The sequence below is a fragment of the Natator depressus genome, chromosome 12 (genome assembly GCF_965152275.1).
Source record: "Natator depressus isolate rNatDep1 chromosome 12, rNatDep2.hap1, whole genome shotgun sequence".
NCBI lineage: Eukaryota > Metazoa > Chordata > Testudines > Cheloniidae > Natator > Natator depressus.
In genome coordinates, this window is record NC_134245.1 from 21,039,014 (window position 1) to 21,046,019 (window position 7,006).

Here is a 7,006-nt window from a genome sequence, read left to right on the forward strand (position 1 = left end):
CCAGCAGATTACAATGGGGTCTGCATACAGTAACGTTGGTGGTTTAAGGAAGGAGTCAGGGGACTCTTTTGGGTACATAGGGTTATTTTTGCACTAAAAATCAGTTGCAGTTCTTGTAAACATACTAAGCCCTGAAAATTCAAACATTTCCATTACCGCTGTTCTAATATTACACCAGACTTTTAGTTCTAGGTGTAAAGATTGGTGCTGAGGTTCTCTTGTATGGCTTGGAATTTCAGTTCAATCCAGACACACACCCACAAGTTTGCTTCTTCAAACCTTAACCAACCTTCCCTGCCTAAAGAAATCCCTTTTCCCTCTCTCACAGGCAGCTCTTTTACTCCTTGAGCCTAAGATGTGATACTCTATAGCCTTCCTCCTCACTCAGGTCGGCATAACACTCCCATAGCCAGCATAACCTACCACCCCCTCACCTCCACAGCCAGGCTGACAGAGATTCCATTTGTCCAGGAGTCCACAAATCTCCTCCTACCTTTAAAGATGTATCATGGGGTGCTCCTTGACCTTGGCACTGCCACATTTCATTCTGATATGCTGGTGGCATCACATCCAACTAGAGCTTTGCTCTTAGGGTTACCAAGATGTCAGCAGGGCACCTTGAGCGTGTGGTCACTTTTCCTGTGTTGTACTCTCTGGACCTGTCAGAGCTCTTCGCACATATGCTGTGTGCACAAAACTCAGTCGAGTGCTGTGGGAATGTGCAGCCCTCCCCTCACCTTAACACAGAAAAGTGGGTGTTGTGTGGGCCCTCTTCCTGAGATGAATTTTACCTTCAATGTGTGAGTTTCTTACTCAGTGCTGTCCCTGGGAGGGTGCAGGGCCTCGGACACCCCCCACTCTTTCCCAGGCCCCACCACCACTCCACAACTTCCCCCAAGCCCCTGCCTCTTCCAGCCCCTGTCCCACCCTACCTCTTCCCGCCCCTGCTCTGCCCCATCTCTGCCCCCATTCCACCCCTTTTCCCAAGTCCCTGCCCCTTTCCTGCTTCCGTCCCCTCCCCCGAGCGATGCCCAGAGCTGGCAGGATGGGCTGGGGCCGGGTCACTCTCTACTGCCGGCGCCAGAGCCCCTGCTAACCCCCCAGACTGCTCTGGACCCCGCGTCCCAAAGCGCGGGGACCCCCAAAGCGCAGGGCCTGGGGCGGTTGCCCTGATCTGTCCTATGGATGGCACAATTCTGCTCTTACTCTAACTCTCTTCTAACTTCTACACTGCTGCCATTAAAAACCTGTGGCTGACCTGTGCCAGCTGACTCAGGCTCACAGGGCTTGGGTTAAGGGCTGTTTATTTGTGGTGTAGACAGTTGGGATTAGGCTGGAACCCTGTGAAGAGGGAGGGTCCCAGAGCTTGTGCTTCAGCACAGGCCCTAATGGCTACCCTGTAATTAAACAGCCCCTTCACCTAAGCCCTGCGAGCCTGAGTCAGCTAGCATGGGCCAGCCATGGATATCTAATTGTAGTGTAGACGTAAATTGAGGTAAAGAGAGACAAGAAATACATTCACCACATAAGTAAAAGGCATATCAACAGGCAAAGTGAGGTTTTTGAATGAAACTTTTTATGTGTCTCTGAATAATCAGTCAATCACAGGTGAACACATTTAGAAGTTTTTAAATTAAGTGATTATTATCACACTCTTGTACCCTGTGCTGGGTTGTGGGTTTTTTTCAGTTTTAATATTTGAATGCCTAATCTACCCAGGTTTTAGTGTTTGAAATACCTAATCGTTCATCATGATTTACCTTGTGCAATAAAAGCACACACTGAATATGAGATCACTGTTTAAATAAAATAGCAACACCGAGGGAAAAGAATTCAGAACAGGAACATGCACAGAATTACACTAGCTAAGCTGGGCGACCAAAGCCAGAAGATATATACTTGCAGACAGTCCAGCTAAATTGTATCAACCTTTTTTATACACTACTCTTTTCCTCACACCTATTTCACATGCTGAGTTTATTTAGCACTGAACACAGTGATCATATCTCACAGTTCTAGCAAATGCATCACTCTCTTTCTCTTCTATACCCTTTCATCTCAATGTTTCTGCAGAGGCTGGTCATGGGAAAGGGTCATTACTGGGCAGAAGCATCAACAAAAAGGCAGTCCTGGCATTCTGAGCTGGATACTGTCAGTCGAGGGCTCAGTCTCAGCAGTGGGCTCACACAATTAAGGGCATTCTGCCCCAACACCTGACAGTTTTATCCTGGGATTTCCTAGTTACCTTGGCACAGATCCTCAGAGGTATTTTGGCTCCTAACTTCCACTGAAACCTATAGGAGTTAGGCACCTATATACCTTTGAGAGTCTCTGAGGCATTGTCCCTGTGGAGCTCAGCTCTCTCAGCGGATTATGGGATATTTGAGATAACCAGCTTCAAGCCTGTTTAGGCCTTTCTGGATTAAATCAATAACTTTGATTCCAGTCAGAAAATGAACAAGAAGCCTCTGACCTGCAGCTATGTTTACATCTGCCTTTGCTGCTCAAAGAGCAATCTGCTTCCTGCTGTAAATGTAGCTTCTCTGTGGAATAAAGTAAATGAAGTTCCCATAATCTAAGCTGGGGATGGTGAGGGTGAGGCAGAGTGTGTTGATGCTCAGCAGAGAAGGGCAGGCATAGTTTCCCAGTCAGTAGAAGTCCTCACCACTGTTGAAATCAATGGGCCAGATCCTCTCCTGGTGTAAACTGGTATAGCTCCACTGACTTCAAGCTAGTCGCAGTCTCTCTGTACCTCAGATCCTCGTCTGCAGAATGGGGATAAATATATTTCCCCATCTCATAGAAGTGTGGTAAGGAGAAATTAATTACAGCATTGAAAAGCCTGTGAACAAGACCATGTATAAACTCATAAGGGGTTCCCAAATAGGGATACAATCTAAATGTCCGGAAACTGGGAGTAAATAGAGAACCTAGGCAAATACTCACTTCTGAACTGCTGGTTACTCTGAAATGGACACAAGTTGGAGGCCTCTTGTTTATCTTTATGGTGTTTATGCAGTGATGTCAATGTTACTAGAGCTTCAGCAATCACTCCACATTTGCTATAATGTAAATCATTGAGGAGGCTTTGGACATACACTCATTTCCTTAGACGGAAAGTACACTAGACATCCTGAAGCTGGCTAGTTCATAAGAAAATGACCAGATCCCAGGTCACCACCACTTGAACACTTTGCCTTCAGAGTTTTGAAGGGAAGGGTAGGAAATCTAGTTCAGGATGTCAGGAGCAGTCTGGAGGCAGGGCGAGTCCAAAATCTCGAAAGGAGCAAGTTCTGTCTCAGCTACGTTCCCTGCACTTCTGCGTGCATTCTTGCATGTTCTTCCGACACTACTCACCCTTCTGCTACTGATTCTCAACTTGACCAGAGAAGTATAAATAAGCGGATTTTACTTGTTCATGCCTTTAAATTGTAAGCTGTTTTGAGTCTGTTATTTATTTGTGACTCATTCCTTTCATATAGTACTATACATATTTATGGCATTATATAAAGTACAGTTCATTGAGAAGAATGTTCAACCTCCGTATTTTAGGGTCAAAAAGATAGATACACACAGAGCTTAAACTATATATTATGTCTTGGATCCGAAAGCCCTTGATGTCAATAGTAAAACCCCCTTTGATTTCAATGGGCTTGGATCAGGCCTCATATAATTGTTGAGGTTAAGTGTATCATCTACTGTGAATAGAACAAGCTGTTAAAGCTGCTATTTGCTTCCTAGGGAAACCCTAAAAAGTCTCTCTCCATCTAGCTGCCTCATTATCGCTATTTGTCATCCAAAACTGGCAAGGGACAAATGAAGCACATGGTTCCTAGACTTTTCCAAGTATGGAAGTGCACAAAACACTGCCAATGCTAAGCGCAAATGTTAGCAGAAGCAAAACACTTCTTCAGAGCCTAACAATAAAAGTGTTTTGAAACCTTGCCAAAAATGCTGCTAAATACAAATGGTTTTATGATAGTTTAACACTTCGCTTTCCTATTTTTTCTTAGAATTCAACCCTCAGTAAGAACAGAATTTGTTATTTCTCTATATAACATAGGAATATCCTGTGTAATTTACATATTCATTCTTAATTATTATTCATTAATATTTAAGTTACAGCAACACCTAAAGACCAACCGGGTCAGATCCCCATTGTGCCTGGCACTGTATAAACATACAGCAAATGACAGTTTTTAAGATACTGATTTATCCGGGTGTGGATAGGGATGAATCACAACAAATTGTAATACTAGGATGATCCAAATGTGCAACCCTAGAAAGCTGCAGATTTCTTTTTAATGAATGTAGGGTGATCCCACATATTTGATATAGCTTCCATAATTTCAACTTCAAGCAATGGAATATGGTCAAGTAGTTAGGAGCATGGGACTTGAGTCATGGATGGGAAATTAGCTCAAATGGTAGAGCACTCGGTTAGCATGTGAGAGGTAGCAGGATCTATGCCTGCATTCTCCATGAAAATTTTTAAGTGGTTTCTGTAGTGTAGTGGTTATCATGTTCACCTCACACGCGAAAGGTCCCCGGTTCGAAACCGGGCAGAAACAGTGTCTTGGGGGGGGGCCAGGGATAGCTCAGTGGTTTGAGCATTGGCCTGCTAAACCCAGGGTTGTGAGTTCAATCCTTGAGGGGGCCATTTAGGGATCTGGGGCAAAATTGGGGATTGGTCCTGCTTTGAGCAGGGGGTTGGACTAGATGACCTCCTGAGGTCCCTTCCAACCCTGATATTCTATGATTCTATGGGCTCTGGGGTTCTATTCCTGAATCTGCCAGTGATTCATTGAATCGGACTCTACTCCCCGCTGAAATCAATGGCAAAGCTCCCATTATTCCCATCTTCAGTGGAAGTGTGATCAAAAGCTCTGCATGACCTTGACTATGTCACTCTGCTTCTCTGTGGCTCAGTTTACCTATTTGTAAAAAAGGGTATAAAATATCTACCTTCTTCACAGGGTTACGCTTAATTACAGTTTATAAAACACTTTTAAGATCCTTAGAATAAAGCTCAGTACATGAGCAAAATACAATAGTAATGTTTTTAAGAGGAAGAGTGTATTGTTGATTCGTCAGCTAGACCTACTCTGACAATAGCACCAGGAAAGATGGGACAATGAGAGGCTAACTTCAAAGTCAACCTGTGTCAAAATTTACTTCCAGCAAATGGACTAGATGTGTCTGACAGAACATCAAGACTTCTCTATTTGAATTAATGATCTGTTGGAAACTGACATTTTTAAGTCTAGAAATGCTATTTTAGGTCATTTTGCAGGTGATTTAAACATTTATTAGCTCTATTATTTCTGTGAGCTCTGCACAATTGGACTCAAAGCCTTTTTTAGCAAAGGGGGGTACAATAAATATTCCTAACACAAATTCTGTAAACTCTAAAATACACTGATTCAGCTCTCATCATAGGAGTCTTTCTACTGAGTCCAGTGGGAGCCAGATCAGGCTCATGCAAGAGATAGGATGGTATGATATAAAGGTTTTATTGGCAGTTGTTCGTGATATGTGCATCACTTACACATTGGCTGTGCCACTCATAAGTAGTAGGATCATCCCAAACTCATGCTAATAAACCTTTATAATCACACTACACACTGCAGAATTCCTGATTAACAAATCGCTATATGGCATTGTTTTTGAAGCTCGTTTTGTCTAACGTCACGTTTCATGAAGATTAAAAAATAGTGCCCACTGGAGTTCTTAAGACCCTATGGGCTCTGATGTCCTAAGTATGTTAGTTGAGTCTTTCCACTGAATTGTGTTCAGAATAGTTTTATACAATGCCTGATGTTTTTAAAATGCTCAGTTAAACATACACTTAGCTCAGGATTTAACAGATGTTTTTGTTAACATTATAGACTAATCCTTTTCCTGCAGGCTGTTGTAATAACTTTGCCACTAGAAGATAATAAAGAGCCCTTTTCTCCCCTACAGAGTTTACCTTTGGCTGACTCAGCCTGAACAGCTGCAATTTCCTTTATTTGCTTTGAAATGATTGCAACCCACTTGGGCTGAAGATATTTATGCTCTTGAGAAACCAGTTGTTTTTGGAGAAAAAATGCAACGGGCAGCAGATTAGATAGCTACAACTACAAACAGGTAAATGGACTTTAAAAGCTGGTACTTCAAGTTGTAGCTTTTCTGGCTCGTCTCACAAGTGCTTAATTTTTAGGACTTGAAAAAGTCCTAGCTCCGTAGACCTTTAACAAGTGGCCGTTAGGATTCGTTGTAAAACTCTGAGTTTATTTTTCCACTTGAGGCACTCGGACCAAGTTGAACTAAGGAAAGGAAGCCAATTTTCAAGTGTGACTGGCTAACAGACTAGGAATGATATACACTTTCAGAGACAGCAGCCTCCCTAGCATTGTACAGCAGTTGGTTGAACTGTTCCACTTTGACTGGGGATGGAGAAAATAAAGATAATCATAAGTCACAGAATGTTCAGCCAAGCCAGGTGCTAGATCTGCTCAACAGTCCAGTGCTTAAAAATATTAACAAAACAGAAATGATTAGGGGTATGGAGCAGCTTCTGAAAGAGGAGAGATTAATAAGACTGGGACTTTTCAGCTTGGAAAAGAGGTGACTAAGGGGAGATACAATAGAGATCTATAAAATCATGACTGGTGTGGAGAAAGTAATTAAGGAAGTATAATTTACTCCTTCCCATAATACAAGAACTAGGGGTCACCAAATGAAGTTAATAGGCAGCATGTTTAAAACAAACAAAAGGAAGTATTTCTTCACACAACACACAGTCAACCTGTGGAACTCTTTGCCAGAGGATGTTGTGAAGGCCAAGACTATAACAGGGTTCAAAAAGAACTAGATAAATTCATGGAAGATGGGTCCATCAATGGCTATTAGCCAGGATGGGCAGGGACGGTGTCCCTACCCTCTGCATTCCAGAAGCTGGGAATGGGCGATAGGGGATGGATCATTTGATGATTACCTGTTCTGTTCATTCCCTCTGGGGCAC

General features: G+C 42.9%; 1 non-coding gene across 1 annotated transcript; it reads left to right on the plus strand.

Annotated features, from left to right (window-relative positions):
- The first annotated feature begins 4,498 nt into the window (after window positions 1-4,498).
- On the plus strand, window positions 4,499-4,571 carry TRNAV-CAC (transfer RNA valine (anticodon CAC)). Its single transcript has one exon. It is a non-coding gene; the product is annotated as a tRNA-Val (tRNA).
- Window positions 4,572-7,006: the final 2,435 nt, after the last annotated feature.